This window comes from Triplophysa dalaica, chromosome 3 (genome assembly GCF_015846415.1).
Source record: "Triplophysa dalaica isolate WHDGS20190420 chromosome 3, ASM1584641v1, whole genome shotgun sequence".
NCBI classification, from domain to species: Eukaryota; Metazoa; Chordata; class Actinopteri; order Cypriniformes; family Nemacheilidae; genus Triplophysa; species Triplophysa dalaica.
The window spans coordinates 9,328,989-9,342,922 of record NC_079544.1 but is presented as its reverse complement, the minus strand read 5'-3'; the positions used below and the strand labels follow the sequence as shown (position 1 = coordinate 9,342,922).

The window sequence follows — 13,934 nt, the reverse complement described above, 5'->3', positions numbered from 1 at the left end:
GTCATATTTTCCCCTACAATAAGAATTAAACTGATTATTAAGGTTGTTCAAATTATAATTTTACTTACGTTTACATTTAGTCATTTGGCAGACACTTTTATCCAAAGCGACTTACAGTGCACTTATTACAGGGACAATCCCCCTGGAGCAACATGGAGTAAAGTGTCTTGCTCAAGGACACACTGGTGGTGGCTGCTGGGATCGAACCAGCAACCGTTTGATTTACCAGTTCAGTGGTTTAACCCACTAGACCACCATCTCTGCATCTACTTAAAAATGGAACAGATGTATTTGTGAATAAAACCAGGGTGTTGTAGAAATAGTAGACGTATGTAGTAAACTGTCTTGAACATATGTCACTCACAAGCAGGAATGTTTTGGTGAGATTCTTCAATGTATACATTATCATTTTAGAGGTTTGTTAGCATTTTTATAATAGTAAGATGATAAATGTTAAAGGTTTAGGAGTGGACATTGGTCTGGTCAGTTGTCTGATAGTGACGTACTAGCCAAAAGGTCCAAAAGCCAAGAAAAACAATCCTTCAAAGCTCTAAGATTAAGAAGCTGGCCAAGAAAAATATATCATGGCGCATAGAAGTTTTGCACCTACTCAATCATGATCTTTTTTCTTTTTCGAGTCAACGCACAAGCTATTGGTTGTGGCTATGGCTATGGCTTGGCTTTCCCATTAGGTAATGCATGTGCATTGAAACATACTCGCATTGATCCATACTAAGTTCGGGCAGGCGAGACTTGCAAACAGCTAAATATATCAGCTTTGCATGATGAAGTGAGCACTTAAATGTGGCCATGGAGTGTTTCCAAAAGCCTCTGGTTATTTTTTAGGCAGTTTTGGAACACATCGTGACACAAACGGTAATGATGTCATGAATCCATTTGCCAAGTGATTAATTTTACAGCCCTTAAATGCTACAGAAGCAGAAAATATATGAAGGAAAAGTTTTTAAGAAATGGAAAGTTTTCTGCAGAAATGTAGTAACTAATGTGTAACAGTGCTCATCACTTATTCGTTAATCAACTGATGTCTAAAATATTGCCCCCCTGGTCAACTCAAAACTGTTAAATTTTTCTATTAGTAATAGGCCTTTACTCAAATTTTTTATTGCAATTTATATAGTAACTTGGCTCTTTAAATATATGTTTGTCCCTTATTGCTTGCCATAGAAAGTGCATGTTTATTGATTTGTTGTTTCCGGTCGGATGGTAGTGAACTGCCACCGGCGGTAGTTCACGTCACTGTGACAAGTATAAGTTTAATAAAAAAGACAGTTGCGACAAGGATTTTTATTTGCAGCCATTCAGTTGTGGATGTTTTTATTCAAAAGATTTTATATTAACAAAGAAATTATTGGCATACATTACCGTTGGTGCGTTCAAGCACGGGCATGCATGGCAAAACTTGGGGTTCTACGGGTTTTGGATTGGATCTTGTTTTGAAATGAACAGTTACATAAAATCAAAACCAGCTATGACCCGCTTGCTTGGTGTCGGAGCGTGCGCAGGTTCCCGGGGTTGTGGAGGAGAAGCATCTATTCATTTACGCTCCGAGCACTTCTTCTGAACGCATTTAGTGCAGCTGTACACATCTTAATCTGAACAGTCTCAACATGTTAGTTTCCTATCAACGAGAAGTTAAAAGTTACTTTTTTATGGCAATCTGAATTCGAAAGCGTAGGTAGGTTTAAATGGTTAGTTTCAAATGGAATTGTTAAGGACTGCAAGGGTTAATACACCACTGACTCAAGTTTTCAATGCAAAAATAGCTTTTTGTTTCATATTTTAACTTATGTTATTTACGTTTTCATTATTTACTTATGTTTATTTAAATGTTTCTGCTGTGTTACTGATGGATTTGCGCATTAAACATGGACATTCGCGCATGGACATTGACATTTGCGCATTAAACATCATACTCATTTATTTTGGATATTATATTTCAAAAAGTACTTCAATAAGGTCTGTATTTCTCTTCCACTTGTCATGTGGTGGCTACACACAAATATAATAATATAAATATTTTTTATATAAACAAAATATACATTCCAACCACCACACCACTGCGGTTAATTTGTCTATAACCACCACTACGGTAAAAAACTGCCACCGTCATAGCCCCATTAAGATACCCGGCAATCAGGCTTTTTTGTCAATTCAACTGAAAAATATGAGTTAACATCGAATTCCAAGAATTAACAAATATTTTTACGTTGAATTAACAGTTGGGTAACTTAATTTCATATCATGTGAATTTTATTCAAAATAGTTATTTTAGCTAATATTTTTATTTTATGTTAAAGGAGTCAAATGACACTGCTAAAACGAATATTATTGTTTATTTTAGATGTAATACAAAGTGTATACACAATTTAATGTCCAAAAACGCTGTACAATATCTTTGCCTCGCTTTTCTGAAACACACAGATTTTTTTACAAAGCTCATTGTTCTGAAAAGCGAGGTGTGATATGATTGGCCAGTTAACCAGTGCGTAGTGATCGTTCGAATACTGCATGTGTGTGACGGAAATTTAACGCCTCTTACTATATTTGGAACTTCAGGTTCCAAAGCAATTGTACTGACAGGAACGCCAACCTTACTTGCGTATACATTTGTACCGTGGCCGCTAGGTGTCAATGCGCTGCAACAGAAGAAAACATATGCAAACATAAAAAAAACACAAGCAAATTCAGAAAGCATCTGCGTTAGTTTGAGGACACATGCCCTGCAAATACTCGAAACACAAACAAACACAGAAACGCGCTACATATACTCGCAACACAAACAAACACAGAAACGCGCTGCAAATTCTCGCAACACAAACAAACATAGAAACGCGCTGCAGACTGCACAGACGACAACGGAAGTGTTTCCGGGGGACCGCAAAAACTGATGAACCTGATTGGGACGCGCTTCATTTTGACTGTTCAAATTCGTTAGTGAAGTTGTCAGCCACATTGACTATGTCGACTAGAATACGTTTTTAGTCATTAATCATTAAACCATTATACTTTTTTAAAGTGACACTTGTTCAAGTAAGTCGAGCAGTTACTATGTCTCATAGTTTTTGTTAAACTCTTCAAATCGACAGGCTAATAATATATCCTACCGACGTACGTTAAGAAAGTTAAAATAAAGTTATAAAGCAACTACCTTCAATGTGGCTGACAACTCCACTAACGAATTTGAACAGTAAAAATGAAGCGCGTCCCAATCAGGTGCATCAGTTTTTGCGGTCCCCCGGAAACACTTCCGTTGTCATCTGTGCAGTCTGCAGCGCGTTTCTGTGTTTGTTTGTGTTGCGAGAATTTGCAGCGCGTTTCTGTGTTTGTTTGTGTTGCGAGTATATGTAGCGCGTTTCTGTGTTTGTTTGTGTTTCGAGTATTTGCAGGGCATGTGTCCTCAAACTAACGCAGATGCTTTCTGAATTTGCTTGTGTTTTTTTATGTTTGCATGTGTTTTCTTCTGTTGCAGCGCAGTGACACCCAGCGGCCACCGTACATTTGGCTGGTCTTAGTCAAATCATACCACAAACTGACGTAGATTTTTGGGGGTGTGGTTACATGAGGCGTTTCAGGCAGGTATTGGTGAGCATTTTGCTATTAGATGTAATGCATCTTTTGTTCCGATACTTACATTTTTAAATTTTTCGTGTCTAATATATGCAATGGGCAACACATCAATGACAGAAAAACACATATTTCTTGCGGAAAATGACCCCTTGAATAATATCTTTAAGTTGAAATAACGAAAAATGTTGAGGCAGCCAGGTAACAACAAATCATTCTTTATAGTGAGGATATTCTGTATCCATTTTTTTCTTGTACACTTTTAAGTCAAGGAGAACATCGCAAGAGTAGATGTGGGCACATGGGAAATCTCTATAGTGTTTATAGAAGTATGCCACTTTTCCCATGATTTTAGAACCTGAATAACAGCATTGTTTTTTTTAGTATGACACTAGTTCTGTGGTTACATTACGGGTAGGTGCCAGTGATTCACTTACCGTAAAGGTAGACTTTAGTGGAAGAGAATGGATTCATATTCAAGTGTTTCATGGTGTCATATAGCACTGCATAATCGTTTGAATAAGTAATTTTTCAAGGGAAAAACGTCACAAAGTCTTGGGTGTTGTTGAAGGAGGTGGGTGGTATATAACATGTCTGTCTTTCATTTCAACCAAAAGCCCTTTTTTGTTTTAAAAATGTCAATGTTAGCTTGAATTTTAACGACACACTGATTCAGTGTTATGTTCTGTATTCCACAGGTTGCGGTAAGGATTTCTCTGGATTGCGAGAGCTGTGCTGTGCCAGAGTTGGACTCACAACAAATAGGTAATGAATAGGAGCAGGTAGCTAAAACTAAGCCCATGTGATTGTTGACAGATGGTGCTTGTTTGTTTTCTTCTCTTAAACTAACTCCCAAGCACATGTTATTTTACTGGGTTCCTACAAACGTAATGGCTGCAAAAGGTTGAGCTGTTACATTATTACCACTGTACCACCGAGCCCCAAAGGCACCATACCGAACACCTGTGTGTCTCCTTTAGAATAAGTAAAGTCCATTTCTTTTTTGTAGGTTAATGTAACATTTATGACAAGGGACCTTGTTTCAAATGCCATTGAGAAAACTAAAGCATGACGGTAATGACACAGCCTGTAGCCCTTGACTGAATTCACTTTCCTGCCCTGTGAAGATTGTTTGAGTTTGATGAAAAGAGAAACTCTCAGCAGATGTTGAAAGTCAGCCATGCTGTTAACCTACAAATCACAACGGCTTTGTGTGAAACGCTGCGTGGTCCACCTTAGTGTAGCCACGGTGCTCAGAAATGCACATGAGTCACACTTACTGCCGTGGTAAAACAGCCTCACAATCTGGCCTCTGTCTCACGGGACATTCTTAAGGAGTGAAGTAAGACTGACCCAGGAAACCTTCCAGCATTTTATTCTTTGGATTATTTCTCTTTATGGGAAAATACAGTCACCACTCCCTCTCGGTGTAGTTCCCTTTGAAAGAAAAAAAGTCAGGCAAAGCAGACAGGATCGAATTCAAATTAATGCGTCTGCACAGTGAAACCTTGAAATTTATAATGAACAGTCAGAGAAGAACTATTGTTTTTTTCAGACATGCAGACAAACAGACAGAGACAGACTGGTGATGTCAGAAACACATCAGGTTTTGCTGTTGTTATGGAGATATTGTAAAGTGACTGACTTTCAAAATGTTTTTTCTTCTTTAGCTGTATTTAAATTAATCTTTCTTGTTGTCTTGTAGATGCTTCGTTGTGAGGTCGAAAAAAAAAGCAAAGATTAGTTATGTTAATGAATTATGTCACGCAAATGTTGTAGTGCTCTCTCTTTTAGCCTTTTATACAGAGATCCTGGAAAATACACAGAAAATTTGTCCCGGGATAGTAAGATTCGGTTTATTCACACTGCCGGTGATTTTATGGAATCTGTGAGTGCGTTCACCCAGATGCCGCGAAGATCCCGTAAAGACATGTGACGTGTGATCAGCTGTGTGAATGGGGTTTGCGTGATACCAATGATAGTCTCAATGAAAGACAATGAGATCATGTTTTATATGGCCTTTACCAGCTAAGCAACATTTTTGCCAAATGATGATTCTGTTTTATTGCATCATGTGAACCTATTCCTGTGTGATAAATCACAGCTGACAGAAACCACATGTGAAGTTCTGTTCTTTAACTGCTTTGAGTTTTCCTCTGACTGTCTTAATCACAGGTTAACAGCACAGCCTTACATTCACTTTATCCATCGGTTGGAACACATGAGTTGAAATATTGAAAACATGGAGTCTCTGCTCAAATACCAAACCTTTCTTTTAAGAAAGACTGGACAGATATTTTGCAGCCATAGATGTATACAATAAATAAATAAAACCAGCTGTTTTAAATTAGACGTGTCTAGACCTCAAATGTGTGTTTTTTAACAAAAGTAAGTCCAGAGGTCTCCGCACTGGCTGTGTAATTTTGTGCATAACAGGAGTAAACCCATCCCAAAGGCTTGAGTGAAAACAAAACCATCTGGTTGGAGCCTGAGACTATGTCTGTCATTTTTGATTGAGTCGAGCACAAGCAGCCTACAATGATGTGCTCGAGGCACGTCTCTATGCGGCCCCATGGGTTTTGTGGGAGAGCAATGCTTATATTTTTCCCTGAAACATAGTGGGCAAAGAACACGATTTTTGGATTTAATGGTTTTATGTAACCAGTGCTAAGGCCAATTAGCATTGTTTTTGATTGTTAGCAGAGAGAATGAGACATTCCTGCAGTTTAGATGACAAATCATACTGTAGCGTCAGGCAATACATATCTAATAATTAAGATTATATTGAAAACCAAACTTTGAGTGAGGACATCTTTGCATAAAGCACCAAAATCAATGGCAGATGTAAGAGAAAAAGTAGAGTTAAAAAATTTAGGTTTCTTCCTATTATTTATTAGTGTTGTCACCACAGTGTTTTTATTCTGTCAAGAGAGTGCACACAACTTGGGTATTAAAGGTGATTGAGGACTTCAGACTAATAAAGAACAGTATGCACGTCATGCTCTGGCTCATTTCTCTTCTCCTTAAATAACTCCAAACTCAAGAACGAATATATAATCCTTTGAGAGACTCCAGCTCCAGGGAGTAAGAACCTGCAGAATGACCTACTCTTCCCGCTTTGACCAGTCTCTAATTTTGTGTCTGACTCAGTGTTGGGGTGTAACTAAAAGTAGCGTCTACTAACTTAGCTTCTTTTTTGGGTGATGGGAGCTCAGTTGAGCCGGTTGCTTTTCCAGTAATGGTGAGAAGTGACACAATGAGACAGTGCTCTTTTTTTTTAAACAAGCAGTGGTGTAGTAAAACAAAACACCACATTGCTGTTTAGGTGCCTGTTGCAGCTGAACAAAGATATTTTTCTTACCTTTACTGTCTACCTTCTTTTGCAAAGCATATGAATGACCGAGTCATTTGGTTCATTCTACATCAAAAATGATTCAGCAATTCATTTTATTCTCTGCATATTAGTTTCCTTTTAGTGTCTATATTCTGCTGTTAACACCACAATTAACGTATATTAAGGTGTTTTATTGGTTGTATATGTATGTATCTGTTTAAATGCTTATAATGGTAATGCCTGAAAGCACAGGGCCTGTCATTGATCTGACTCCTGTGATGCTAACTGATGCTTATTGCATAGTTCTTTGTTTGACTTCTGAGGTTTAAGCAGCGCTTAAACCTACTGGAGGCAAACCACAGTTCTCCTCTACAAAGTGCACTTTAAAACCGAGGCGTCTTCTCTGAGTGTGGGTTGTGACGTAGGGAAGTGGAGCCACTCTGTCTCTGTCAGACAGCTGAAGATGGATGTGTGAAGCCTGTGCGCTCCATCCTACATGGCACAGTCTCGACTAACCAGACCTGAACTGAGGATCACATGCACGAAGACGAAGCTAAGAATAGATTACAAACGCCTTACATTAAATAGTAAGGGGGTGTCAGCAGAGAAGTAAGCTAGTAAACCAAATCGGTCTGGCAGTGGATGGCGTCTTTCGTATGGCCCACGTGTTACAGATAATTACCCAAGGCAGAACTCTATTCTTTATCTAAACCGAAGCATTGTTTTTGTGAATTGGCAGTCAGACGCTATCTTGAGCTACATCATGTTCTATGGCCGTTGATGCTCCATCTGCGCTGGTCAACAAAGTTTGCTGATTCTGTACTGTTTGAGCCCGTTCATATTTGGCCCAAATTTAGCTCTCTAAAAGTATTTATTGTACCCACATGCAAAAAAGCTTGTAAAAGGAAGCGTCGCCCTACACTATATCGTCAATGGCTTGCATTCTAATAGTCTCGGGTCTCATAATAAAACATAACACCAGCTTCTCTCTCCAGCTCCTTATGCCCACATATGCTGCTTTTTATATTATTCCCTTTCTCACATCATTAGAGCTGTCGGCAGACAGCAACCAATGGGAAATCAACCCAGGCCCATATTTATAATTCACCATTCAGCTTAATGCAGTCTGCACAGCGTGACCTTAGATGGACAGATTTCGTTTAATGACTTTGCTATATAAGAAGGCACAATTTTTCTTCCACTCTTCGTACATTACCAGTAGGTCATATAAGTGAAGCGAGAGAATATTGTTTACTGTTTAATATTTGATATTTGATTATGGTAAAGTCATTGTTTCTGATTATGACACATCCTCATGATTAAGAAGCTTTACACCGAGACTTGACAGTAATAGGCCCTTTAATGAAGATATATGTCTCTCATAAAATCAGGGTAGAGCTTTGCATGAATAAAAAGGTTTAGGGCTCCGTTAAAATGAAAGCTTTGTTCAAGCTCTTGTGGTTATGCTTAATAATCATAAAGCAAGTTTGTTCATGTATACTCTTGAAATGGTGTTCTTTTATTGGGAAAAGGTCATTCAAAGTTGCGTCAGTGTTTGCCAAGTCTTACCCCTTTATCTTATTTTCTTCTTCACATAAACACATTTGCTGACATTGTGTGAGCTTTCAACTTACACAAATACGTCATGGTGATTTATCATTTTGCGACCCTGCCCTTGTGGCCTTGGGCCTCCAACCTGGACTCAATGATGTTTGAATTAGGATGCTGTTCATATGATAGGCTGGAGTTCTTGAATTCGGGATACTGGGACGTCTTTTACAGAACGAAAAGTGGCGTTTCTCAATTCTAGGGCGTTTTCAAACTGGTAAATGCATTTGATTTGCAAATATCAACTTGCCGATTCCCCTTTCCATTCTCCTAATAGACCGTTAAGAAGGCTTATCCTATTTAGAAAGGGCCAATAATTCAGAAATGGGTTTTTGCCTCTCTTGATTGGATGGTTGAGAAATGCCTATACTAGTCTTAAAATGCCCCATACTCGGTTAAGATCTAAATGTTGAATTGGAAAGCTGCTGGTGATGGACTCAAGAGTGTGTGAATTAGGATGCAGTTGATATGAAGGACTCAATATAGCTGTTCTCTCCTCTGTAAATAGAACTGTAAGGCTGTAGTGTTGGATCACTGACCGTCAGATGGTTTGTTCATTTCTAGGTTGTTGCCGTGGACCTCTACTGCATCTCAGTACTGGACATCCTCTCCGGAATATTTGTTTACTTGTTTTGTTTGGCCTCTCTCATGGGTTCAGTCAAGGGATCGGGACCTGGCTTGTAGGCAGCGGAAGTTAGCCCCATCTGGTAGCTGTATCATTATTACTAAATTATTATACTGGCAAAAACTCCCTTTGTTCAGATGTAGCTTTAGATTGAATTCATTTTCTCAAGCAACCTTCAATACTATAGTTTAACAAAATATTTGTTATTAAGCATGTAAATGATAGCTAAGGTGATTCGCCAGTTTCTATTAAACCGAGACCCATGGGCAAAGATAATAGCATGCAAGTCAGATTGTGTATAAACTGAGCAGCTGCCATTAAGATGAAAGGGATGGAACTGGATGGCTATTATAGAGCGTCTGCAGACAAGGCTGACAATTTGGGTTTTTTGATGCATCGACTCAGACGTGCAGCCAATTTTTTGCCTGTTTTGATTTGTCACCCCAGCTGTAGCATAGCAGGGAAGCTGGGGCTCCATATCTGAAGTCAAATATTCTGAAGCAAACACAGCTGTCACTTTCACCCCGGCCTGCATCACACACTCGCTTCGACTCGATCGGCTCATCATGAGCTATTAATTGCTAATTACCCCCACCAGCTCCTCAGGCATTGCATTACAGGCGGATTAGATTGATACTTTGTTCTAACCAGATGTGACGCAAGTATGCAACATGCAATAAAAGCTCTTCAATGTGAGTGTTTTTGTCTATATCACCTGTGATGACGGACAAAACATTTTGATTGGTTTCTATTTCTGCAGCTTCGTGCCAGATCGTTGGTCCAATATCCTCCTCATTAACTGCCTTATTTTGTCCTGCATCTCACAGCATTACGTCTTTTTAAAGCCCAGATTAAGGTCCCAGTGAACTTAAAAATACCTGCCTATTTTTTCATGAAATATTGAAGCGTTTATTGTAAATAGTTTATCAATGTGGGTCATTCTCATCTCAAATCTTTAATTAAAGTCTGAAAACTTCCATCCTGTAGTGACTATCCATCTTAGATAACGTGTGTTAGACTGCTTTCCTATGGCTCAGTGGTTTGAACACGGCACTAGCAATTCCATAGTCATGGGTTCGATCCCCCGGAAAATTCCATTTCACTTGGAAATGCGTCAGAATACGGATCACAACTTCCGGTTCACGGGGAGTTTAAGAGGAAGCAAGGAGTGAATGTTTTAAGCCCTATATAACATCCTCCACCTGGAATATTGACAGTTTGCCTGAGGTCTCATGATTATTGATCAAGCTGTCACAGCACCTGTTCTTTATTTATGAGCTTTAAAATATCAGCGCTGAGATGAATAGGTGCTTTGACATCAGCGTGAGCAGGGCTCAACATTTTGCTGAATTTCTTTAACTAGATCTCATCATAAAGCTCAGCCACAAATCAAACATCTGCAAAAGCAGTGTCCTTTTAAATTCATTATTGAGATTTGCATGGTCTGGACTGAGAGTTCCTATTTGGTGCAGTAATTTTTGGAAAATGCCCCTGGCACGTCCATCAGACAGCAGCAGTAGGCTAATGACTTTACTACATGGACGGTTTACAAAAGATGAATGACTGCGAGACATGAAATCTGTGAAAATGTGCTAATTTAGTTAGTACAAAAGGTTGTATTAGTCTCCAGAGAAAATAAAGCAGATGTATGAGATGTCATGGCTGACCTATTAGTGTCATTGAGAGCAGGTGTTACTAAGGTCTAGTCGCTGTGCCAACACATGTATTTGTACAACTTGTTTTTATGTTGTCTACAATAAAATGGGAAAATAAGTGATAATGTGCAATATTGTACTTAACATATAAAAAAACTGTAATGACTTTATATTACATACAGTGTTTGTGGTGCGTGCATGTATTTTTGAATATGAATTGGGCACCGTGATTTACTGGGCAACTACAGTGCCAGGCAATTTTATTTGTTTTCATCTTTACATTGCTTTCAGATTTTTTTCAAAGGGGTTAAAGCTTGGGTGTAGTCTCTTAGTGTTGTTCGTGTTTGTTTTGGGATTGCCGAATGACATCATGAAATAAAAACAGATAACAAGCCTGGGAACATGCTGAAAAAGGAAAGTGTTGTCTAAAGTTCAATTCATACTAAACAATAAAAAGAGTTTTATATATAGACCGTGTTGACGTGCCGATACGTGTATGCTGAGAGCAATTGGGCAGCGATAAGCCTTATCACGATGGCAGTGTACTGTAGATGTTTCATTTACATGCCAGCTGTATATTTTTACAGTTCTGCTGTTTTTATCTGGAGCTTTTAAGATCAGTCAGGAAATGGTCGAACTCCCCTGGGCAATTCAGTGTGAAATAATGGCGGTCCAGAATTGCCGGACCTGTAGAGATAATTGATCTCAAACAGTGGTAACCGTCACATGCTGTTGCGGCAATGCATAAAGCAGCTTTAACAAGGCATTTTAAAGCATTGGCTATCGTCTCTGCTCTTCTTGTAAATGTTACCAGTTTTTTAAAAACCTTGTCGACGTTCATGGATTTTATCGACAACACTTAAAAGCCCATTAGCGCTGTTCTGTATTTCCTGATTAACCTCTGGAAAAAACGTTTTCAGACTGAACAGTATAAGTGTAAGGGCTGACGTTCTCGCACTTCCTGTGTTCGGTAATCACTTTAAGATTTCCACAACCATATATGTGTTCGATTTAACACTGAGGATGCTTAAGTACTGTAGGTCTAAGTCCATAGTCTCAGTTGTTTCCACATTTACTGCTAAATCTTGTATGCAGCACTTATTACTTTTTTTGTGGTCCGAAACCTAAATCTGACTGTAAATGGGGCCATCCTGGATGAGAGGTGTATATGTCTTAGGTGATGAAAGAACAAAGCTGTTTTGGTAGGCCAGCAGGAAGTGTGCTGTGTGTTGAATGTTAAGTACTGGAATGTTCAGTATGGCCTCTTCTGTGTTGGAATACAATTGTGATTTGTAGGGCTTTAACTAAGATGATGGTGCAATCAATAGCTTTGAGAGTGCGTGCAGACTGTAGTCTCTTGTTAGTGTTGGGAGGCTGAGAGAGGTCAGACGTAGGTTACAGACAACGCATTTAGCTCCTGTCTCTTGTCTGCTAAAGATGAAAACTTGTGTCCTGTAGAAGATCTCAGATGTTTATTCACCATAGCATCAGCACACTGTGTGTGATGTCATTGCGTGTTTTGTCTTTAGCTGCCTTTGAAAATTGAAGAAGCCACTTTTATATTAACAACTTAAGTGCATTTAGGCAGATATTTTTACCAGTTTGTGTGTTCCCTGCTATTTAAACTCATGACGTGGGTGCTGCTAGTGCCCTAGTGTGACAGTGGACCTGCAGAAACTTTTAGAACAACAGAGATTTAGATCCAGTTGAACTACTACCCCATGGCTGAAAATGCCTTGAAGTATTGTAGATTTTTCATGTGAAGAGTCTACAAGAGGAATGCTTTGACTTGTGATATGTCTAAAGGTGTGTGTTTTATAGACAATATGCAGAGTTTATAAAGTCTTAAGTTTGTAGGTAGTGAGGAGGTTAAGATTTGCTACAGCTGTGGATGAACCAGACAAATTCAGGTCAGCTGTCTGACAGGATTATTATTTAGAGTCCGGAGAAGGGATCCAGGATTCAGGGAATTTCTCCTGTATGCTTACATGCATGCACACACACTCTCACAGCTCTTTCTCTCATTTGGTTTTACTCCATGTCACACCACCTCTTACTCAACCCAAATGCCTTGTGAAGACCCCCTTCTTGGTGTGCTCTGGAAGTTTTCCATAGGCACATTTATCTTGATCAATAAACCTTTCTGGTTGGACCGAGGTGCAAAAGACTGTTAGCAACATCAGACTTGTGTGAGCACACATACATGTAACAGGGGACATTGCTTATATTTTTGTTATATTTGTTGCTTATGGAACTTTTTTTGAGCAGATTTTGAATTATTTTGGAGAATTCTTGTTTTGGAATGTTATCTCAATAAATAAATAAATATTTAGAAATGTTATTTGGCAAGAGCTTATTAATAAAGCATAATTCAAATATTGCAATACTACAAAATAAACCTTTACCCCAACAGTAGTACAAGTGTTGTATTTCTATCCATTCTGTTGTTTGTCGCATCTGTCTGTTAGTTGTGAATTGACCTAAAGTGATAGTTCACCCAAAAATATTTTTTTTGTCATCATTTACTCACACTCTTGTCATTCGAAACCTGTACGATACTCTTTGTTCTGCAGAACAGAAGATATTTTATAACCGGCACTAGGGCTGGGCGTTGTTCTCATATATTGCCGATGTCTCACAACCCCCGAAAATATAATATAATCTAAACCACATCGACAAAATAAACAAATAAAATAAATCTACAGCATAAATTCCCTGTCAGATTATCCTACCAGCATAAAAGAAACGTGTAGGATAAATTTACACCAGAAGACCCAATAAAAGTGTACTATAGTTACTAAATAATATGTAGAATGATTTAACTATTAAAATACAAAATAGCTTCCTTTGTTTTATGTGGAAGAAAGAAAGTCATTCTGGTTTGAGATGACAAGAGAGTGAGTATATGACAGAATGTTCATTTTTGGGTGAACTATCACTATGTGGGTCCCTTTGTTATTAGACAAAGTAAGGACTGAACTAAAACACCTGCGGCTATGAAGGGTCTCTCATTTAAGACTGACGTACTCCGGTTTCATTTACTGGACCAATGACATGAAAGAACGGTTTATAGTATGGTTCTCATCTCAATGAAGACCGCTCGTATGCCGGCGCAAAATGTGAATCC

General features: G+C 38.6%; 1 protein-coding gene across 1 annotated transcript in view; it reads left to right on the top strand.

Moving 5' to 3' along the window:
* The window catches only part of ppp2r3a (protein phosphatase 2, regulatory subunit B'', alpha), a 65,270-nt gene that overhangs the window by 8,641 nt on the left and 42,695 nt on the right, over positions 1 to 13,934 (top strand). The window contains exon 2 of the mRNA XM_056743499.1: positions 4,284 to 4,350. The gene's annotated coding sequence lies outside the window, so the exon portion shown is untranslated. The remainder of the gene's footprint in view (positions 1 to 4,283; positions 4,351 to 13,934) is intronic.